The sequence below is a fragment of the Eptatretus burgeri genome, chromosome 12, assembly GCF_056783735.1.
Source record: "Eptatretus burgeri isolate ZD-2024b chromosome 12, Ebu_testis_v1, whole genome shotgun sequence".
In the NCBI taxonomy this organism is placed as follows: domain Eukaryota; kingdom Metazoa; phylum Chordata; class Myxini; order Myxiniformes; family Myxinidae; genus Eptatretus; species Eptatretus burgeri.
This window is the reverse complement of record NC_140972.1, coordinates 25,034,506-25,058,044: the sequence shown is the minus strand read 5'-3', so window position 1 is coordinate 25,058,044 and position 23,539 is coordinate 25,034,506. Positions and strand designations below refer to the sequence as shown.

The following is a 23,539-nucleotide window of genomic DNA, read 5'->3' as shown; positions in this document are numbered from 1 at the left end:
GAAGCGAGTGTGCGTACCTGTAGGCCATCCTGCCAGCCTTTGAGACATCGTGCTCAAGTCTTATTAATGATAGTGAATGCAGAGTGAGAAGCCAGTGCACTGACAATGTGAAAACAGAAGAACAGGAAGATAAGAGGAATATAAAAAAAGGATGAAGGACAAACAGACAGGGAGGATAACAAAGAAAACAGACATACACGATGCTGTAGGGCAGAGAAGAAAATGGGCAGATGAGGAGCACACAAACCGAGATATCATTTAAAAAAAACAAAAAAAAACAGAGCAATTGGAGACAGGAGTTGCAAGTAGACAGAGAGTAAAAAACAGCAAAAGAAAAGATTATTGGAAGTCATGGAAGCCAACACCAGATGGCAGTGGGCTGTTAACAAGTAAGGGTCAAACTTATCTTGGAAAACTTTAGAAACACTCAACTCAGACATAGCAAATTCAAGAAATGCTCGCAAAAAGTGGATCACAAATCCTTTTTAATGAACACGCAATGCCAGGCCATTGCCACTTGATATTGTTATTCACTACAGTTGATACAGGATTCTCCAACAACAGAATCTGCCAAATTTCCAAAGAAGTTCGATTACAAGACTTTATTAGGCCTCCCTCTATCTACCTTATGTTTTCACCCCTGTTCGTCGGTCTGTCTGCCTTTCTGTGAGCAGGATATGTCAAACAGTTATGGATGGATTTGGACGACACTTGGTGGAAAGATTGGGCGTGTGTCAAGGACGAATTGATTCGATTTTTGGTGAAGATCCAGACGTGGATCCGAACACGAGAAATTTTTAATTTATTTTTAAAGTCATTCTTCACCATTGAGAGATAGAGCCAAAAAAAACGATGTATGATAGCAAGATATGTCAAAACATTGTGGACAAGTCAAGACAAAACTTAGTGGATGAGTTGGGTAGATGACAATAACGAGCCTATTAGATTTTTGTTCGGGCCCGGATTTAGATCCGGCCTATCAGTGGAATACAAAATGTAAATTGTTCAGCCCGGCGGAGGTATGCGCTCTACCGAGTGTCATTCTAGTTTGAAGGATGTTTCTTCCATTAGCACAACTCTTTGGTGCAATTTCTGTCGGAGATTGATTTTGGTTGAATCGTTTCTATACCAGTAAAACTCATCGTATTGCATTACCTTCTGTGAATACATGGCTTGCACAATGCATTTGATGTGAACCTTCTATCTTCATAAAGCTTGTGTGTGAATCCAGTAGGACTGTGTATAAGCTGAAGTAAATATAATGCTAACGTCATTGTTAACTTTTGTCCTTAACCTAGCCAGAAATTACGTCCTTAATTTAGCCAGAAAATGAGTGTACAGGTGCAGCTTCTTCACTCAACATAGGCGTGAAGAATGGCCTGGAGATACTTATACTCACCTCTCAGCTGTCTCGCCTGGGTTTGAATCTGGGTCCAGCTATAATAAACTGTCATCTTGATGTTTCCCATGCAGGGCGAGAAATCAATGTATGTGTTGTCCCTCCGATGGACGATAAACTGGGCATCCCATCTGCTGACGTTGGTTTGTGGGGGTTAAATCTCCCACAACGTTCTTCACGAAGAGTCGGCGAGCGATTGCTGGTACACTTCCAAATTTCAAATTCCTGGTCGAACGTTTTTGGGGAAGGGGGGTGGCAGGTAACACTGCATCAGCGGCAGAGCTGCATCTCCAGCAAATTATGCTACCCACAGCCATGCACTTCTTAGGATAAATAATAAGAGGAAGAAGACTATAAAATAATGGAGTCATATACTGGACACTGTTTGGGGTAGAGTTAAAGATCTTATAACTGTCTTTACTGAAAAGGCTCGGGTCCCTAATCACTTCTTGCCATGACCAATGCTTTGCAGCACGTCGGTGGAGAAGTTCCTCGTCAATTTTGGCAATTCCTCCACAACCTTCCAACTAAATGCCAATGGCAATGTAATAACTCTAACCTAAAACACTGTAATCCTCAAGAACTATGCTTTAATCCCATCATCTCACCTTTCCCCACTGTTCTCCAAGTCATTTCCAGATGGTCTCTTCCTTCATTTGGGAAAGTTGGAAACATCACCCCTGCTCACAAGAAGAGTTCTAAGTCTGATTCACTCAACTATCAGATGTCAGCATTCTCCCCAAAATGAGCAGGATGATGAATTCTATCATTGCTTCAGACAGCAGGCATTATCTCTTCTCCCACTCTCTAGATTGTGATGATCAGTTCAGTTTCCACTGTGGCAAATTCATGTTGCTTGCTGCATTTATAACTCAATAATTGATGGGTACACTAAATCTCAAACGAGAGATCAGGACAATGCGTCTGGAAATCTCTCAAGCTTTTGAGACATTCTGGCACCCAGCTTTAGTTTCAAACCTGTCTTCTGATAATATTCAAGGGCCGACACTTTTAACAGTCAGTTTTTCCCTGCAAGTGGAAACAACGCGTTGCTCTTGATAGCAGTCTGTCTCATGATCTTCTTATTGAGGTTGGTGTTCTGCAAAGCAGCATTTCAGATCCACCCTTATTCTTGATCTATGTTAGTGACGTCTCCACTTCCATAGAGAAACTTCTGTACAGTCTGTTGATGATCCCCTTCCCCCACCCCCTGTGCAAAGCAGCACACCATACTTCTGATAGGCAGGCCACTGCAATTACTATCTCTGCCAATTTGGAAAAAGACAAGTCGTTGGTCAACTCCTTAAATGGAGAAAAATCCCATACTCTCACTCTGTCCCTCCAGATGGATCGGGTTCCCAATGTCTGCAAAAGGTGCAGTTCCTGGAGCTCCTCAGCTTCACAATTTATCAAAACCTTTCTTGGAAAGACGACATCACCAAAAAAGGCTTTCAAGGAAAGCCAACCCCTAATATTTTATCAGAGCAACCTCACATACACATCGATGTTGGTAGCAAGCGGGACGCGCAGCTCAGGTGGATAATTTCCCTTTACGAGCAAATTGCAATAACGTGTTGTGGAGTTTTCTTTAGGGGGTCATCTATATATTGTAACACATACACATAAACGTCGGGGGTTTTCCCTTCTTCCTCATCATCCACCCCAGCTACCTCTGAATGGATCATTCGTGCCTCTTTCATTCATTCATTCAGCAGACTCCTATCTCCCCAGACCTTTCCCAAACCCTTTCTTCCTTTTCGCGATTTTCTTTTCTCTCTCTAGCTCCTCCACCTCCAGTGTTCATGTAATTTGTGGATGGCCGTGTATAAATTATTAGCACTTATTATCGATTACTTTTCACCAACAGACATCGAGGCAAGGACAATGGCTCACGCAAAAAGCATTGGTGATACACTCCTCAATGTCCACACCCTCCAGCATATAGATAAATGAGTGTTTGAACAATTGGGGTGAGATGGGGTGAGTAGGACATTCCATGTCTGTGTGGCAGCTTATGACTTTATTCACTAGCTATCATTTCAAAATAATGACTTCCTCTCGTGGAAAACAAAGGCGAAAGTTGACCCTTGCATGTAACGGGATATCGAAAATCACATCGGTATGTTTATGACTAATACATCCCAAATATGCTCAATCAGGTGGATCTCCTAAAACTACAGTGACCAGAACAGATATGTGAAGTCAATGTCTTATTGCTCAAATCAGTTGTGTTCCAAGTTCATTGTATGTAATAACTAAAAACATATCGTCATGATCATCATGTACCATGCTCTATATAGAGCATAGGTTCTGCTGAAGCATTTTCTTGGCTGCAGTCCGTTAGATGGATGTTAAACGAACTGGGTATCCCGTCTGCGAGAGCGTTAGTTGGTGGACCATTATGATCCCAAGTGTCCTTCATGAAGAGTAGGTGAGTTATCCAAATTCCTGCCCTGATTATTATGTCACATGTACAATGATATATGCAAGTAGGCTGGGAAGGCAACGACAAATGACCCAACCTAACTGTTGAGCCATTGCCAAGAGACTGCTTCGGTAGCACGAACGCTCCGTTAAGAGTAGGGCACATTGATGATGGTGGTATCACATTCTCCTCCTGATACATTCCATCAGAATCACAACGCAGAAGCACGATGAAAGCAAGAATCTGGTCGGTCAAACCGAAAGCAGCATGTTCAGTCACTGTTATAATCGATAAGCTAAATCGATCACACGTTACACATTGCACTAGTTATATGTGGATATGTTGTTCTCCTGTCTGCAGCTCAACATTTGCATGATTTGTGTCACTGCTGCACGTTTGTGACTTTCCCATGATGAGTCCACAAAGGCTTGGCGATCTGTCAGTGTCCTGATTGTTGATGAATTATTACCCTCACCAAAGGATTCGGAGAGGGCATTGCATTTGGGTCCATTTGTTGTTTGTCTGTCTGTCTGTCTGTTTGTCTGCAAAGAACTTTCGTGTTTTTCTCCACAACCACTTGTCGGATTGAAACAAAATTTTCACCATTGTTGCGACTACTCATGTAGAATTTTTTAAGATAATTATGACGTCATAGGTCACGTGGTGCGGCGGCCATATTGGAAAACGGAAAAAACTTTGAACCTCTGAAACCGCACCAAGGAAAAAATTGAAACTTGGCAAATAGTAAGTACTCCACATGGGGAATGAGTGTGATTTTTTTATGACATCATAGGTGTGTTCGTTATGACGTCATAATTGTACATGTAGAACACTACATCCGATCAGTATGAAAATTTTTGAGGGTTATCTGGGAATAAATTGGTCAACAGAAAAAACAAATCATGACGTCAGCGGTCACGTGATTCGGCAGCCATATTGTTGTTTTTTTTAACCTTCAAAAATCTTTTTCTCTGAAGTGGCTGAATAGATCGAGGCAAAACTTTACATGTATGACTGCCTGTTCATGAGGAACAAAATGTTCACACATATGATGTCATTGACTCATTGGTCACATGGTTTGGCAGCCATATTGGATTTACCCTAAAACCTATAAAAATACAACACTCAAAAGAAATCCTGGCAAGGGTTTGCAATCTTTGATTGCTCTTTATCTTGTTTTCTCGTTGTTTTTATTGCAGGAAGATCTGAGAGTGTGCTTTGATAGACATTCAAAAGTTACGTTGCATGAGCTCCAACTATCATGACTCTCAATAAATCAAGTGCTTATATCTTTGTTGTGAAATGAATGATATTCAGTCACTGGAAGTACTGTACTCTCCATAATCAGTGACGCAATGACACGTGACCATCGTGAAGTATGGTAGTACTCCATATTAAGGGAGAATATGGAGAAAAAATGGCCGCCCATTCAAATGTGTACATAATGATACGCTTATAAACAACTACAGAGTGAAGTCATAAGCATTTAAAAGCCAAACCTTTTATTCTCGAGCATTCTGTGAACTACCAAACTTAAAGAAGATGCCACAATACATCATTAAAGTACCACATTGGGACTTCGCTAAAATGCCAATTTGTACTTCTTCTTATTATTATTCTGCAACCTCCGCTCTCAAAACATTGTAAAACTGAAGCCGACCTACCTCAATAACTGCTGAAGCCATGATGGTGATTCCAACGTGAGAAAGTTACTTTCTATCTGGCCTTGTACAGGTAACCCAACATTTAAAAGGATATAAAACATTAATCATTGTATTAGTATGAGAAATCAAATGCAAATGTGGCTTCAACCAAACCAGGCCAGGATTGTGTGTGTGTGTGTGTGTGTGTGTGTGTGTGTGTGTGTGTGTGTGTGTGTGTGTGTGAGGGGGTTGGGGGGGCTTTCATTTGTCCATTTCACACATTCTTTGACACCCCTTCTGCTCCTCGACCTCCGCAGAGTTGTATAGTGTGGCAGGGGGTTTGGGATGAGAATAACGTGAGGGGAGGGAAAGGAAGGCAGCATGAGGGGAGTGGAAGAAAGCGTGAGGGGAGGGAAAGGAAGGCAGCATGAGAGGAGTGGAAGAAAGCGTGAGGGGAGGGAAAGGAAGGCAGCATGAGGGGAGTGGAAGGCAGCATGAGGGGAGTGGAAGGCAGCGCGAGGGGAGTGGAAGGAAGCGCGAGGGGAGTGGAAGGCAGCATGAGGGGAGTGGAAGGCAGTGCGAGAGGAGTGGAAGGCAGTGTGAGAGGTGGGGAAACAGCGTGAGAAAAAGAGGAGGGAATGGGAAGGCAGTGTGAGGGAAAGGGGAGGGAATGGAAAGGCAGCGTGAGGGGAGGGAATGGGAAGGCAACGTGATGTGAGGGGAGGGGAGGGGAAGGCAGTGTGAGGGACGGGAAGGCAGGGTGGGGGGAGTCAGCATGATGGGGGGAGTCAGCATGATGGGGGGAGGAAGCGTGAGGGAAAGGGGAGGAAATGGGAAGGCAGCGTGAAGGGAGGGGAGGTGAAGGCAGCATGAGGAGAGAGCAGATGAGGGGAGAGCAAGGTAAGGCAGTGTGAGGGGAGGGTCTGTCCAGACATAACCACCATCCGGACACGTCTGGACATAACCACCGTCAGATACATCAAGGGAAGGCAGCATACAGGAAGGGCAAGGTGAGGCAGTGTGAAGGAATGGTCCATCCGGGCATAACAACTGTTTGGACATGTCCGGAGATAACCACCATCTGGAGATAACCACCATCCAGACAAGTATGGAGATAACCACCATCCAGACATAACCATCATCTCGATACGTGCAGAGATAACCACCGTCCAGATATGGGTGGAGATAACCACTGTTCGGATTCGTGCAGAGATAACCACTTTCTAGGCATAATCACTGTCCAGACAGTTTAGAGACAGAAAGAGAGAAAGAGGTGTGGAGGGATGCTGCACTGTATTTGGAGGGGGTGAAGCGAGAATGGGACAAAGAGAAAGAGTGATGGGGTAGTGGGGGTAGAGGAGTTAGCAGAGAATGTTATGCTTTATGAACACACACACACACACACACACACACACACACACACACACACACACACACACACACACACACACACACACACACACACACACACACACACACACACACACACACACACACACACACACACACACTCGTGTAACAGGTGGAAAAAGTTTGGCTCTGTAATTGAGAAAACACGTTAATACGGCAAACGGCTCGGAAATCGGGTGTTATCAAATGTATTTTGCTTTGAAACTCATAAAGATAAACCATTTATAACCTTTGTAAAGCACTGCACTGAAGCAGGAGTGTTTGTATGACCGACCCAGAACTACTCCCTCAGTTTTGGGGCTCGCCCCGTCAAACCTTCCGTGAAGCGTTTTGGGGTCCCAGCCAACGTCCCACAGTGGGTGGGGGGTTTCGTAAATACCTCAATACAATTATGATTTTGAGTTTCACTCTGGACTGTAAGAAGCTGCTCCCAATCTGGATATAATGTCATGATTGCATTTTTGCATTTCTCTGTTTACCTCACGATTGTTTGTAACATTATATTTTGTTAAATTAATGGTATTGTGTTAATTTGTGATTGGAATGATGCTGTTTGGAATGAAAATATAGAGAGATTGAGTTTAAAGCAGAATGAGGAAATTATGTCAGGGGTTCCACCTGCGACGTTCGTGGATTCGACATTTGTAGTTTCGCCATTTTTTATCCAAGTCCTTCATGAATCAGCCGTCCATACCCTCCTGTGCATAGCATGGGTACCTCACGAGTCTATACCCATATATTTACCTCTACCTTGCAGCAACTGCCGACTGTACATCCCTTTCGGGGCACGAACTGCACCGCTAATGACTGTAGGGTGCTCAGCAAGTGGCTTAAGCACTCAAGCAAGCACTCCAATAAAATAGTTGATGGAGACATCACAAAGTTTAATCGCCCGTGAAATAAACATTGCAGATAATCTACCACGTTGCCTGCTCGTCTATGCACATCATGTGGTGCATCGGTTGTGGTCCACGCAAACATTATAACTTCATTTTAAAACGTCCATTTTTCACTAGATTTGCTTTGATTCCCCGCAGAGCACCTCGCGAAACCTCTAAAAATATAGACACAGAACTGACAGATACTTTGGATATGCAGTCCCTCTGGGGGACAGGGCATGATGTCAAGCAGTGAATGCATTAAATCATATACCTCAATGAAGCTGGTTACTTTTGGCACATTCCAAATGTTTTTGTTCACTCAATATAATTGTCCAACCAGTAGAAAATGATGTTTAATGTTTTGGAAATTTCACATTTTCTTGTGTATGTATGGAAAAGGAGGGAACAAAGCCTTGCTTTCTAAAAGTAAATAGGTAAATCGACTTAGTTATGAGACTCGTTATTTCATTAAACTATCAGATTTCACAACAGATTTTGACACTTGTTTAGTCCGGACAATATCCAATCCTCAAAACCAAAATAATATTTCGATGATATACTTTAATTAGTTCGGGAGAGTAGATGGTGGAAAATTGCATCATATAATGCATGAAATCGCTCCAAGCTCCTAATTGGAAAACTATAGTACTTACAAAACTGATGTATTCGTAGCTATGATGAACAGGCGTTCGATAATATGAGTGAGGAAAGTGAAAAAAAAACTTTATCATCAACAAATTGTTGCAGCCTGCTCCAAGTCAAGGCATGGTTGAGCAGACCAACAAACATGGCGGCTTCAGACCCCAGTGGGGTTACCTAGGAGACGACTTCAGAATCCAAAGAGTGAAGTGGCCGAATATGTGCCTGATAAAGGATATAATTAAAGAAGGCTGTTAATTATCTTCAAAAGGGGTGGTTTAATTAAGCGAAACACAATTTTCAGTCATGCACTTCCATGGAGTTCCCTTTGTACGCATGCAAAGTTTCAGGCTGCTAGGTTTCATGGTTTTGGAATTATGGAGGACACACACACACACACACACTTGTTAGTATGGATGATAATGTTTAAAAACAAATGTAGCTAGTGACAGTATGCTGCATTGGGCAAGCTCGTATCCTGAATAAATTCAAAATCCATGCCTTATCGCTGGGAAGGGAATGGCAAACCACCTAACATAACCCTTGCCAATAAACTGCTTCGGCTGTACTGAGGCTCTGTAACAGAGGAAGAAAAACGAAAAACCACCAAAACCAAAAGATGAATTATGGGGAACATTGCAGAACGTATGTAACAACCTCCTCGTGGTATTTCTCTATAAATTGCAGGAAAGCATTCCAAAACGGATATCTGATGTGATCCATGAAAAAGGTGACACCAAATATTGAAATTTCATGCATTAATATGAAAAAAAAATTCATTTTGGTTTCTTTAACAAAACGTTATCATCATAACATCTTTTGTTTGTCAAAATATGCCAATGTGCCAATAAAATGGTTATTTTCAAGGTGGGGTAACACTTTTGCAGATACCTGGAAACTATTACAGAGGTAAATAGATGCTCATAAATGGTAAGAAAGAGTTGGATAGATAGATAGATGGACAGACAGACAGACAGAGAGAAACAAGGGCTTGCAATAGTATTCACCTCCATTCAAAATTTTCATATTTTGATGCCAGCTAAGCATATTTCATGATGCTTTCAAATCAAACTTAATATACAGTATCGTCTTCAAAGACTAGGTACTCCAAAGTGATAAAGTTTTTTTTTAGGTCTACATTTAATTGTCTTATTTTTTGTATACATTGTCGATGCTCGTACGAGAGCTAACACACAACACACAGCAAGGGGGGCATGAGACAAGAGGGGCGGGAGAGGGAAGGACAAAACAGTGGGGAACAGAGACATTAGATCTGCGGAAGGGAGAGGGATGGGACAGGGAACACGGGGCATACAAGATGGACATTACAGGGACTTTCAGGAAGGAAAGCAGGGAATTTAAAGGAGGTGGGTTTGGGGTGGATTAACAGGGGTAGAAAAGATTGAGGATTTTGATGGGGTACGAAAAGAGGTGATGGTGAACAGCTGTTTTGAATGCCTGGAGAGAAGAATGGGATTGAACAGAGTGAGGGAGTTCAAACCAAATGTGGGGAAAAAGAGAAATGAAAGAGTGAAGGTGAGCAGTGATTTGCGATTTTGGTAGTTTTAACAGAAGGGGGTTGTTGGTGGACCTTGAGCGCCCTGCGGAAGTATGGTGGGGAAAAATCGCAGACAGAGTGGGGAGGGGGGAGACTGGAGAGGAGACGGCAGAAGACAGAAAGACCACCAACCTGCCTGCGGTGAGAGAGTGAGAGGCCCAAAGACTCAGCCTCATCGCGAGAGATACCAATGATCCAAAATGCCTTGGTTTCCACAGCATGAAGCCGATAAAGGTGAGAGGCAGGAGCACCAGCCCAGAGGGGAGAGCAGTACTCCATCAGGCTGCAGACAAAAGCTTTGGATGTGGTCAGGAGCTCAGGTGGGCCGAAATAAGGACTTTGCATGACGGAGGATTCCCAGTCGGCGACTGGCTTGGGAGGCCAGGTTGGAAATATGGCTTTCCCAGGAAAGATCATGGCAGATAGTGAGACCCAGAAGCTTGAAAGAAAGGACTTCTTCCAGAGGATTGTTGAGAAAGTAGATGGGAGGGTTTTCCCAATGGTCCTTTCAGAGAGACATCGTGAGAGTGTGAGATTTGTCAGGATTGAAAGACATGTTCCACATGTTGGACCACTTTGTGATTTTTCCCAGATCTGCAGAGAGCGGAGAAGCTGCTGCTTGCTAGTCTGAAGGATGACAGATGGCACGGCAGAGGGTGGGGTCATCAGCAAAGAGATAAAGAGGATTTTCCAGAGAGTCGGAGAGATCATTGATGAAAACCAGAAAATGAACTGGGCCCAGAACGCTACCTTGAGGAACTCCAGTCTGGACAGGAAGAGGGGATGAAAGAACTCCATTGAGGGCCACATGGTGACTGAGACAGGAGAGGAAGTCTGTGAGCCATGAGTGGAGATGGCCTTGGATACCATAGGAAGAGAGTTTGGTGAGCAGGGCAGGGTGCCAGACCATGTCAAAAACACGCGATATGTCGAGGGATATGGCACTGATTTTATATCCGTTATTGAGTACCTCCATCCATTGTTGGAAGAGCAGAAGCAGCATATCCAGGGTGGAGTGACCTGGTCTGAATCCAAATTGATGATCGGAAATCAGACCATTGGAGAAGAGGAAGGATTTAATGTCTGGAGTGATGGATTCCAGAACCTTGCTAATGATTGGGAGAAGGCTGATTGTTTCTGTTGTTGCAGGGATCTGTTTTTGCACCTTTTTTAATGCAGGGCAGTAATGTTTACTGATTTTCAAGCAGATGGCAGATGACCTTGAGCAAATGAGAGGGTGAGTGGAACAGGGAGAGGGTGAGCAAGAGCAGAAGAGCAGGCTTTGAGGACACGTGGGCTGATGCTGTCTGGACCGGTTGCAGAATCTGAGTCTAGGCTTGACAGCAAGCTCTCCACTTTTTTCGAAGAAAAGAACACAGAGTCCAGGGACAGTTGGGTGTGACTGGGTAAGGTGGGTATAGAAAGCAATGAGTTTCACACAAAAGATTTTGATGCAAACACCGAGTTTAGGCATTCAGCCTTTTCAAGTGTGGTATCAGCAGTGCAGCCATTTGAGGTAAGGGAGGGGATGGAGGGGGAACATACACCAGAAACGCATTTGATTAGATGCCACTAGGATTTTGAGGAGGGAGAGAGGTTTGAGAGTTCAAACTTGAGCTTAGAAAGATGTTGTTTTCTGGCTCTCCTGAGGGTAGATACACACTTGTTCCGAGCTTTACGGAAGGAACTGAGATTACCCTCAGTTGGGTTTGCTTTCCATGAGGCAAAGGCAAGTTGTTTCAGGACAACTGCCTCGCCACAAGCTTCAGTGAACCATGGGCGGTAGGAAGGGTAGGACAACTGAAGACGAGAGGGGATAAATCTGTGCATGAGGGAGAGCAAGTTTCTTTGAAAGAATTCCCAGGATGAGTTGATGTTGGAGAAAGTAGCGATAGGAGACCAGTCTAGAAGTTTTATGGCTGCTTGGAGACCCTGCCAGTCAACCCGAGTGAAATGCCAAACTCGACGGTGCTGAGGTGGTTCTCTGATAACAGCCAGAGCAATGTCCGTTTTGACAAGCACGTGGTCAGATAAAATGTGAATAAGTTAGATTATCAGAGAAAATCAGATGATTCTCAGTTGCATATGGATTCAAATAATTTTCTTATTTAACCCTAAATCACTTCAGGAGCAAAATATACGCTTGAACGGTTATAAAATGAGTGTAATAGGTTTCACCTGTATGTAATCAGTGGTTGAACTTAAAAATTAAACTCCCCCCCCCCCTTAAAAGAAGGAGTTTTACAGTGAAACTCACTTGATCAACCAACAAGGTGAATATGACAACCAAGGAACTTTCCAAAGAAGTCAAACATAAAGTGTTGGAGAGGCACCATTCAGGAGAGGGTTATAAGATGATTTTCAGTCACCCATTGTCCCTAAATGCCTGCTGTAGGCTTAATGGTTAGGGTGGTGGGCTTGGGATGCTAGGATCCTGAGTTCAAATCCCGCTTGGCTGTTGAATTAATACTAGGTGGGGTTGACGATGCCTGTCATCCTTCAGAGGTCGGCAAAATGAGTACCAGCATGCTGGTATCCTTTGGCTGAGTGGCGACCCATCCAGGATTGTGCCCAATAGCCAAGGAGACTGCTTAGGCATCACCAATGCTCTGCACAGAGTATGGTCCCAATGGATGGATGGATGGATTATCCTTCTGAGTACAGTGAAATGGATCATTAAGAAGTGGAAGACATATACCACCCAGACTCTAACCAGATCAGGTCATCCATCCAAACTCAGCAGCCAGGTAAGCAGGAAACTGGTTCAGGATGTCCCTGTAAATCCAACAATGACTGAAAGATCTGCAAGGATATATGTTGGAGATGGAGGTCAATGTTCATCAATCAACAATATCCTGTTCCCTTCACAAAGTTGGCCTCTATGGACAGGTGGCAAGAAAGAAACCATTACTGAAAAGGATGCATCTAAAAGCTCGTAAGGAGTTTGAAAAAAAAACATCTCAATGATATTGCAGGCATGTGGAGAAAGGTTTTTTGGTCAGACGAGACAAAATTGAACTTTTTGGTCTAAATTTAAAGCGTTACATCTGGCACAAACCTAATACTGCACGTTACTCAGTCAACATCATCCCTACTGTCAAGTGTGGTGGTGGTGGTGGTGGTAGTACCATCATGTTATGGGACTTCTTTTCATCAGCAGGACTGGCAAGCTTGTCAGGATAGAAGGGACAATGGATGGTGCAAAGTAGAGGAGAATCCTTGATGAAAACGTGCTTGAGTCAGCTCTGAATCTGAAACTAGGAAGGAGATTCAAATTTCAGCAGAACAACGATCCGAAGCACAAAGCTAAAGCCACACTGGAGTGGCTGAATAAGAATAAAATAAATGTTCTTGAGTGGCCCAGTCAAAGTCCTGACCTGAACCCAATTGAACATTTATGGTGAGACGTGAAGATTACAGTCCATCGACGATCCACATCAAACTTGGCAGAACTAGAGAAATTTTCACATGAAAAATGGGCAAAGATTTCACCATGTCACTGTGAAAAGCTGGTAGAGAGATCCCAGAAATGCTCACAGCAGTCATTGCTGCAAAAGGTTCTTCCACCGAGTACTGACCTCAGGGGCCGAATACTTTCACAACCAGTGAATTTTGACTTGTACACGTTTTTTGCAGGTATTCCTGCGATGTGACCTCCTTCATCTTCAACAGTGCTTAGTTTGATCTCCTCAGTTATGAATAAAAAAGTTCATTCGGAAAAATTGTTTCTACATAATTCATCTAAATGTGGCATTATTGGTAGAGGGTGAATACTTTTGCAGGCCACTGTAGATATGGATTGTTAAACAGCTGGATAAATTTCGTCAGTTACTCAGAAGGACATGTTTGGAAGATATTTTATCATGGATTGAAGAGATAAAGTTCAGAAAAAAATGAAACTCAGGGATGTTCTCATCCCGATGTTTCCCATGCAGGGCGAGGCCTCTTATTTTGAGAAGGTGGATGGGTTCCAAAGTGTCCCTTTCAAATGTAAGCTGTCGATCCATCAAAAGTATCCGCTTATCTGACATCAGCTGGCCAGATGTAAAATAATCCTACTGGACTGCTTTGCTGGTTGAATCTAACCTTCCACCTGATGGTATTAGAGAAAAAACATAAACACAAACAATTTATTAAAGCCTTAACTTTGTATAACCTTGTCTGAGCTCACTAATGGAGCATCTGGTAGGGAAAGTTAGGTGCGCTCTTGATGGATGCGATGGTTTTGAGGTGCATGCAGAAATCAATGGAGGGCATGGGAGAGGAGCAAAGCAGCAGCTCCCTATTTCTCACCTTAATAGGGACGCCATCATCCCATCCACAAACGGAGATAAATCTGTCTGGTAGTATCACCCCCTGGCCACAGAGCCAGTTCAGACCACCATCCTGGCCACGGATGCTCAGACCTTCCTCACTGTCAATGCCCTCACGCCATTAATTTCTCGGTTTGTGTTTAGCTTTGTTTGTTTGTTTTTCCCCAAACTTTATATCATTACACAAAAAACAGTTGTTGTGGCTTTAAGGTCATTTCATTGACATCTAGTGCATCTATTCTTATCAGTGACAATGAAATGGGCAGGTATCAAGAGTAGCCAAGCCATCAAGGCAACAAAGTAAAAATGTCAGTCTTGCATGTCCATTTGATGCAATCTATGTTGTACGTCTAAATTAATTCCTTCTTATTAAAGTTGGTATGGGATATGTCATGTCTGTTTACATCTCTTGGTGTAAGAGCTGGAAACACACCACTCCATGGAGTAACTTTAACCTATTGCAAAGCTGTGTCAAGAGTTAAAAAGTGGCCTATTCAAAATGTGTGAATGGATATTGAAGTATTTAAACCATCATTGCATCATGTTATGATTTATATATCTCGTTATTGTTATATATCATATATATATGTATATATATATATATATACATTACTAAAACTCTCATCTTGTATGTATGTATGTATGTATGTTCCTGAAATACAGCCAAAACTGTACACGATAGCACAAAAAATTTAGGGTCACCTTACTCACCATTCTCCTGCAGTGTGCAGTATCAAGTTTCGTTCAAATCTGGCAATGAAAGAAATTATTAAAAAATCAATTCCCGATTCAGTCAAGTACTCTTTGGGAGTATTTTATCAATACAAACAACCTCAGCGGTATAGTTCACTGGAGCTATCTTTTTATTTCTCTTGAAATGATTTTTTTCATCAACCGCTGTCACAACGGGAACCCAACAGGTTCACGGGTCGTCTAGTATCATTTATGAGGCACAAACTTGTATGTAAAATAAAAAGAGAGGATTTATAAAACGGATTTAAGATGAAGCACATTTACGTGATGTGTTCAACTTAGTTCGACAACATACGCGAGGTACGTAAAACAAGAAAAGCCTTTTTTTTATTGAAGTATACGATAAGGATATGTAATTAATTCGGATATCTATTCTCTTACTCATTAGAGAGTGATCTATCAGAATAAAATAAATATACCTGATTTTAAACAAATTTTATTCAAGTCTGTGCTATGAACAAAATGGAATAGGCTACATATATTTGTAGTATCTGGTAGCATGTGATCCTTTGACATCACCCCGTGCTTGAACTCGTGAAGACATTGAATCGATGGTTTTTTCTGTATGACAGCCTGATCCAGACTTTGGCAAAAGTGGAGCAGATTTTGTTGCAGCTCTTGCGTGTTAGTTGGCAGAGGTCGGCTTTTCTGAAGCTTCCGATCCATATGTTTTGAAACGTGTTTGATGTCATTCATGTCAGGGCTCGATGGTGCATAACAGTTCTTTCCCTAGGCACCACAGAGCCCTGACATGAATGCCATGGAACACATTTGGAAACGTATAGATCGGGAGCTGTAGAAAAGCAGACCTTTGCCAACTAACACGCAAGAGCTGCAACAAAATCTACTCCACATTTGTCAAAGTCTGGAACAGGCTGTCATACAGAAAATCATTTATTTGATGCCTCCATGGGTTAAAGTACTAGGTGATGCCTTCTTATTCTTCTTTCATATGCAGAACATGACTACGGGTAGCACCGTTTACCGGGGACGCAGCTGTGCTGTCGACGCAGTGCCCCATGTAGGTTGGAGCAGGAATTTGGAATTTCTGGCTTGAAGATACCGGCGATCGCTCACCTAACCTTTGCGAAGGACACCGTGGGATCTTTAAAGTCCACCAACTAATGCTAGCAGACGGGACGCTCAGTTTAACGTCCAACCGAGGGACGACACACACATTGATTAGATGGCTCGCCCTGCATGGGAAACACGGGGATGAGAATTTATACGTGGGCCGACATTCAAACACAGTCGAGACGGCACATAGGTGAGTGTGATACCTCAAAGCTACCCTGGCAGGGTGTGATGCCTCAGGATATCTGATAACCAGATACGAATATGGAGTCCTTTTGATCGTGTGTTGTATCACAGATTGTTAAAATTAAATTTATTTATAATAATCAGGAGTTATCATTTTATTCTGGCAGGGCACTAAATATCATTGCATATTGAAACTAGAAGGGCACTCGGTACAATGCACACCTCCACCACGTAATGCCTGATCCACGAGAACATATCGGGCCCAATATATTTTTGAAATATCATGCTGTACAGAACTATATCAGTTTAGCACTATCTCTCAATGGTGAAGAATCACTTAAAAAATTATCACATCCGGATCCAGATTCGGATCTTCACCAAATTCTAATCAATTCGTCCTTGTCACACACACCCAACCCGTCCACCAAGTTTCGTCCGAATCCGTCCACAACTTTTTGAGATATCCTGTATACAAACAGACAGAAAGGGGTGAAAGCATAACCTCCTTCGCCTTTGGTGGTGGAGGTAATAACAGAAAGACTGAGTTTGTTCGAATAATGCCAGTGTCGCATTACAAATGCCTTATTAGTTGTTTTGTTTCGTTTTTTCACTTTTTGAACGCCATGGTCTTGTCTTATAAATGTCAATGGTCTTATAAAGGGCATCAAAAGCTCTTATCCTTTAGAAACCCAACCAGCATCTGTTGAAGCAGCTTTTGTTATTGGGCACAAAGCCATAATACTTAAGTCACAGGTACACAACCAGGGAGCAGCACTTATTCAAGCATTCACGGCTGTATTTCGTGCACTCAGTGCGTCGTGTCAAAACACTGAATGAAAGCTTCGCTTTATTGCAGAGAGCATGCAATTCGAACCTGCGGAGTTATATCCAGTAAACAAAAAAATAAAGTAAAATGCAAATATATCAACAACATGTAAAGTTGGTCGTGGTTTCAGACAAAGTGTAAATATAATCAAAGGCGCAAGCTTGCAGAAGCTGCGGTTGACTCGGACTCTCAGATAAACACAAGGCGAGGTAAAAACTTTGAAGAAATTGCTCTAAAAGCTCGGGCCTGCCTTGATTAAAACCCACTCTGCCGGCTGCCCTTTTCACCGCTGCGCGGAGGAAAAGCGTGGACTAATGAAGGACTGTTATGAAAGATGAATGCGGCGCATCAGGCTGAGAGGTCCATTCCATTTCGCCCTCAATTCCTCTCTTAAATGCGTGCCTTTCTGCGGGCACGTCGAGGACTCGGCGACCATAACACATTATACCTAATTTCCCGCATCAGTCAGTGTCCAGGCAACCGTCTCAGCGTGTCCCTCATCCATGCCCCCCCATGTCTACCTTCCTCCACTTCACATCTCAATATCCCTATGAACCACCCGACACTATGCATGCGCACGCGCATTGCACCAAACGACCGGTCCTGTCAAACTCAAATTATTTCGGGTCCCTGCACCTGCTGCTGAGAGTTCTGATGTGACCAGATCGAGAAAACCGCCGCATTTGATGAACCTTTAAGGGGGGAAATCATGAAAATGTATCCTGCGTCATATTCTTTGAGAAATCTGTCAGCACGATATTAATTTCTGACATGGAAATGTCAATTTGGAGGATCACATTTTCTTTCAAAGGCAACTAATTATAGCTCTGCATATGCAGCACCTGAATGGCAATTCCAAAAGATGGATTTTTCTTTTTGTGTACAATGCGGAGGTTCATGGTGAAGCAAGAGCATAGGATGGATCAGGACGTAACAGAACAAAAGGTACAATAGAAAGAGAGGGGAGAGGGGGACACACCAACAGCAGGAATGAGGGACAGAACAGAGGGAGACTTCGAGAAATATGGGATGTGGAGAAGAATAGTTAGGGCTATGGAAGGATGCCCGAGGTGAACAAGATAGATACAGCCACAAACTGTCAGGAAGGAAAAACTGGAAACTTGGAAAGAGATGAGATTGGGCAGGGTTAAAGGGTGTAGAAAAGATCATGGTTTTTAGATTGAGGATAATCTGATATGGTGGTGAACATATGTATGATATGGTGGTGGTGAGATTGAAGAGGATGTGGAAGTTGGTTTCATAGGTGGGAAAAAAGAGGAACAAATGAGTGGAGGTAAGCAGTGATCCTGGATTTAGGTAGTTTCACCAGGAGAGGGTTGATGGAGGAGCGTTTGAGCCCTGCAGATACCTGGGGAAATGGGGGACAGAGCACGGAAGGAGCAGAGGGTGCAAGACCAGAAAAGAGGTCGTAGAAGACAGAGACCACTGACCTGTCTGCGATGTGAAAGTGACAGACTTATAGACTCAGCTTCATCACAGGAGGTTCCAATGATCTTGAAGACCTTTGAAAAGGTCCACATTTTATACAAGATTGAGGCTTCTGAAAGAGCATGGCAACAGAGGGTAAACTGGCAACGAACTGAAGGTGGGACCCAGTTGGACACAAAAAGCAAAGGAATGAGCAAAGCGAAAAAGAGGATAGAGGAGGGGAGGAAGCACAATAACCTGAAATAAAGATGGGTGAGTGAGGTGGGGTTAATGGGAATGGGGGTATAAAACATCATATGATACAGGGGACGGGGGATTCATTCGACCTTCGATGATTAATTTGACCTTTGATGATCCATTAGACTTTATGATTCTTTCAATATCTATGCCGAAAAATACTGACTTTGAGAAAACAGGGATAGAGATAAGTGAGTGTCACAGACTTAGAATTCCTCTTGCAATGCCAGCAACACACAATCACGATCACGGGTGTAACACCCAGAGACTACGTGATAATTCGTTGCATGTAGACGTAATTCTTCAAAATATTCACAAGGGAAAAGCTCGGTTCTTGCAATTGCCTTCGTCCCTCCCACCTGCCACCCCAAAAAGGAGGAAAAATAGTAAAAATAATAAAAACATTGTTTGAATATGAATTTATAAGTATATATTTTATACCTCCCACCACTTAAATGAACTCGATTGCCTGGCGAATATATTTATTTAATCTGTTGTTCCTGTAGTGCAGTCATGATGGTCCATATGGCCTCATCTGCATCAAAGTTCCTTGTTATTGTTAAAGTTTGATCTTCTCAGTAACTGTAGAACTCAATGAGGTGGCTCAGATGGTTGTAAATGAGGAAGAAACCCCCATGAAGGAAAGTGGTCAACCTGAGTTACATTGAACCCAGAGAGAAAAACTGGAAACAGGAAACAAGTCCTCATCAAGAACACACTCCTCAAGTGTACATAAATAAATAATGGTTCTTGAAAGCATATACAATCCTTTACTATTTTCTCCCATAAAAAATTTGTTTTATTTCCAAAATTCCAAATTCGCTCCTATCCCAAAATAATTTCACCAGCTTCATGCCCTCATATTATGACAAACGTGTGCCGAAAATGAAAGAAATGCGTCCAGTTATGTTTGAGTAGAGGCTCCAGAAATATGCACGGGCGGACAAATGAACGGACGGCACCCAAAATATAAACCACCATCGGGCTGGTGCCTGGTTGAAGCAAACACTGTTCCAAACATTATACAACAATCCCTTGTCGTACACAGTCTTCGAGTACGCAATTTCATTGTGTGGTACGAAAAATATTGTTACAGCCACAGGTACCGAGTGTATTATGAGGGGGTCAATCCCCGTTTCTTCTCGGAAGAGCCGGACCTGGGGCCACCGCTCACAATTCACTTCGTGGTGTGGTGGGTTGCTTTAGAACCATGAACGCCAATCAGTTAACCACGAGTTCCAGTGTCCACCATCTAATTTTTCCATTTAACTGGAGGTTATGTGGCTTCTTGAACGGGAAGTGTGCCCTTGGCAAAGCACCCATCTTATCTTGATTAGATGTTAATTAGGGCGGCCGAGCGTTTACCGCTGGAGCGTGCCGACTATGACAGGTCAACTAGTTTGGTAATTACCTCCCAGTCTATCTAGGTTTGGACAATGCTGGATCAATGGAAGGAAAGGACAAGCACGGACAGGTTGAAACGTCAACAAGGAATTTATTAACAAGGAAAAAAAAATAAACAGAAGAACTTTTTATTTCCTTGTGGTGAAAATAGGTAAATTCAAATCAATCAAAATAATCTCAAGCAAGTAAAGATTAAACAGGCATTGATAGAAAAACAGACAAATAACAGATGCTTATCACTATGCCTTAATTAACGATTAAACACGAGACAAGGGTACCCAGCAGATCATTCAGGGGGGAAGAGAAATTCGGTCTCACTTACCAAGTAGAAGTCGTCGTGCGTCAAATAAAATATCCCGAAATGTGTGAGCGTGCCTTGGTCCGCTGCCAGTGCCCTGCCTCGTCATACACCCATTCACAAACAGGCTTGAACACCAATCGACATCATGTCATCACCCCCAGGAACCAGAGACGCCAAGAATCAGGTATGCCAAGAGCAGGTCTCGAGCAGAACCAGCATTAACGGTCCAAGCATCACCCACCGTCAGGAGCCACAACCAACGGACAGCTGTGAGGCGCTGCGAGGAACAGTGCGGAAGTGTGAGGAACTGTGATGCGCCTTGAGAAGCTGAAAGGCTTCCGGTTGCGGGTTTGGAGCGTCGAGAGGTCTCCTGAGGAGCGCTCTGCTGACGATGTCAAAGATAAGTTTCCGGTCGTTATTTGTCCCGTTTTAACTGTTTATTTTTCTCACCTACATGTTACTGTGTGTTCCAAGTTCGGTTTTGTTTCAAAAATCGTGCTATTTTGTGAGTTTTTGGCGACGTTGTCTTACCGGGTGTTTGAGGCCTAGGCTTGAGGGTTGAAGCCTAGGCTGAGGCCTACCAGTTCCCCTCGGTGTACGATCATTTTATTTGTTTTTTCTCCCCACTACCTTCAATTTATATCTTCCCCACTTTCCTAACGTCCCCCATTTCTCCAAACTAATCTATTTCTTATCTTCAAATTTTTTTTTTTAAAACCGCCACCTTTCTCCTGATTCTTCTGCTTCTTCTTCTTCTTCATCGCCTATTCTTCTTCCTCTTATTCTTCCTCCTCCTCTTCTTCTTCCTCGATTTTTTCTACAACACTTCCATGACCTAATCTGTTGAAAACTCTCTCAAACATTCATAATAATAACAAAAACGATATCTTATAATGCTTCATCTTCCTCTCTCACACATGTGGTACTCTTTACTGTTTCATAATGCACTACTCTTCTGCTATTTTAACAGACTGCTCTCATTTCGACCTCTCCTTCATTCCTTGCCTAAAAAATCCAACTGTTACAGCATTTCTTCTCTCCATTCTCTGAATTCGCCTTTATTGCATCCATCAAGAATTGTGTTAAATCGAATCTCTGACCTAAAACTTTTTAAAACCCCAGTTTGCTATGAATGTTCGCTTTCCATCAACCATTCTTTTTTTCCAACTTCAGTGCCAACTCACCCCTCTCACCCCTCACTCTCACTCTCAAAGCAACCATCCCACTCTTCTCCCTCCAAGCTTCCCTCTCACCTCTCTCAAAAATTCCCCCCTCACCTTTGTCCCACCTTTCATCCCCCTCACTCATCCTTCTCAAAGTTTCCCCCCTCTCATCCACTAAGCTGCCTCCTTCCACTGCCCTCTCACCTCCATCTCTTCACTCCACCTCCTCAACTCCTCAACTGCCTTCGTCCCCCTCTCGCGTCCCCCCGCTCCCCCAGCACCACCGAGCCTTTTCTCGTCCTCATCCGGCCCCCTCCCCTAGCTATTCTGCAATCCCCCACACTCTTTCAACAACCCTCCTTACCTCCCCTCCTCGTCCCTTGTCCTAACCCCCCCCCCCACCCCTGCACCCAAAGCCTCCTCCCCAATCTCTTCATTAAAAGTGTGGATCTCAAATATCCGGGGCCTTCGCTCAAACCTTTCAGATCTTTCCATACAGGTTGCCACTGACAAACCAGACATAATCTGCCTAACAGAAATTTCCTCCCCCAAGACGTGTCTGACTCCCAAGTATCTCTCCCTGGTTACTCCCTCCTCCGGTATGACAGACCTGAGCCTCATCCTGGTGGAGGAGTTGCTCTCTTCATCAAAGACTCTATTCCTCACTCTCCATACACTGCTCTCACTCCCCCACACCCCCAGGAATACCTCTGGCTACGGCTTCCCCTCCACTCCCACCTCATGTTTATATGTGTACTGTACCGTCCAGCAAACAGTGATGACTCCATCTACACCTCACTATCCGAAAACATGGACCATCTTCTATCTTCTCAGCCAAACTCTCTCTCCTCTTATGTGGCGACTTCAATTGTCATCATGCCAGTTGGCTAGGTGTGGGCACCTCTCTCACCTGTCATGGCACCTCAGTAAAAGCTTTCTGCGACTCATTGGGACTGACTCAATCGGTCAACTTCCCGACCCAGGTCTCAACCAATGGTACTCCATCTCTTCTGGATCTGATTTTGACAAATTTCCCTGACAATATCTGCTGCTCTTTCTCCGCTCCAATCGGTTCTTCTGACCACGTCCTTGTCAAAGTGGACATCTCTCTGGCTATTAGCAGAGAACCACCTCACCGCCGTCGAGTCTGGCATTTCAATCAAGCCGACTGGCAGGGTCTCCAAGCAGCCATCAAACTTATAGACTGGTCTCCTATCACTACTTTCTCCAACATCAACTCATCCTGGGAATTCTTTCAAAGCAACTTGCTCTCCTTCATGCACAGATTTATCCCCTCTCATCTTCAGTTGTCCTACCCTTCCTCACGCCCTTGGTAAACTGAAGCTTGTGGCGAGGCAGTTGTCCTGAAACAACTTGCCTTTGCCTCATGGAAAGCAAGCCCAACTGAGGGCAATTTCAGTTCCTTCCATAAAGCTCGGAACAAGTGTGTATCTACCCTCAGGAGAGCCAAAAAACAACATCTTTCTAATCTCAAGTCTGAACTCTCAAACCTCTCTCCCTCCTCAAAATCCTGGTGGCGTCTAATCAAATCTGTTTGTGGTGTATGCTCCCCTCCATCCCCTCCCTTACCTCAAATGGCCGCACTGCTGATACCGCATGTGAAAAAAACTGAATGCCTAAACTCGGTGTTTGCAGCTAAATCTTGTGTCAAAAACCCATCACTTTCTCTACTCACCTTACCCAGTCGCACCCAACTGTCCCTGGACTCTGTGTCCTTTTCTCCTGACAAGGTGGAGAGCTTGCTGTCAAACCTCGACTCAGATTCTGCATCCGGTCCAGATGGCATCAGCCCACATGTCTTCAAAGCCTGCTCTTCTGTTCTTGCTCACCCTCTCTCTGTTCTATTCACCCTCTCAT

General features: G+C 43.5%; 1 long non-coding RNA gene across 6 annotated transcripts in view; it reads right to left on the bottom strand.

The window, feature by feature from the left end:
- LOC147015273 (uncharacterized) overlaps positions 1-23,539 on the bottom strand; it is a 270,271-nt gene that overhangs the window by 154,884 nt on the left and 91,848 nt on the right. For all 6 annotated transcript variants that reach the window (XR_015050264.1, XR_015050261.1, XR_015050266.1 and 3 more), the window contains one exon: positions 14,980-15,018. This is a non-coding gene — a long non-coding RNA (uncharacterized LOC147015273). The remainder of the gene's footprint in view (positions 1-14,979; positions 15,019-23,539) is intronic.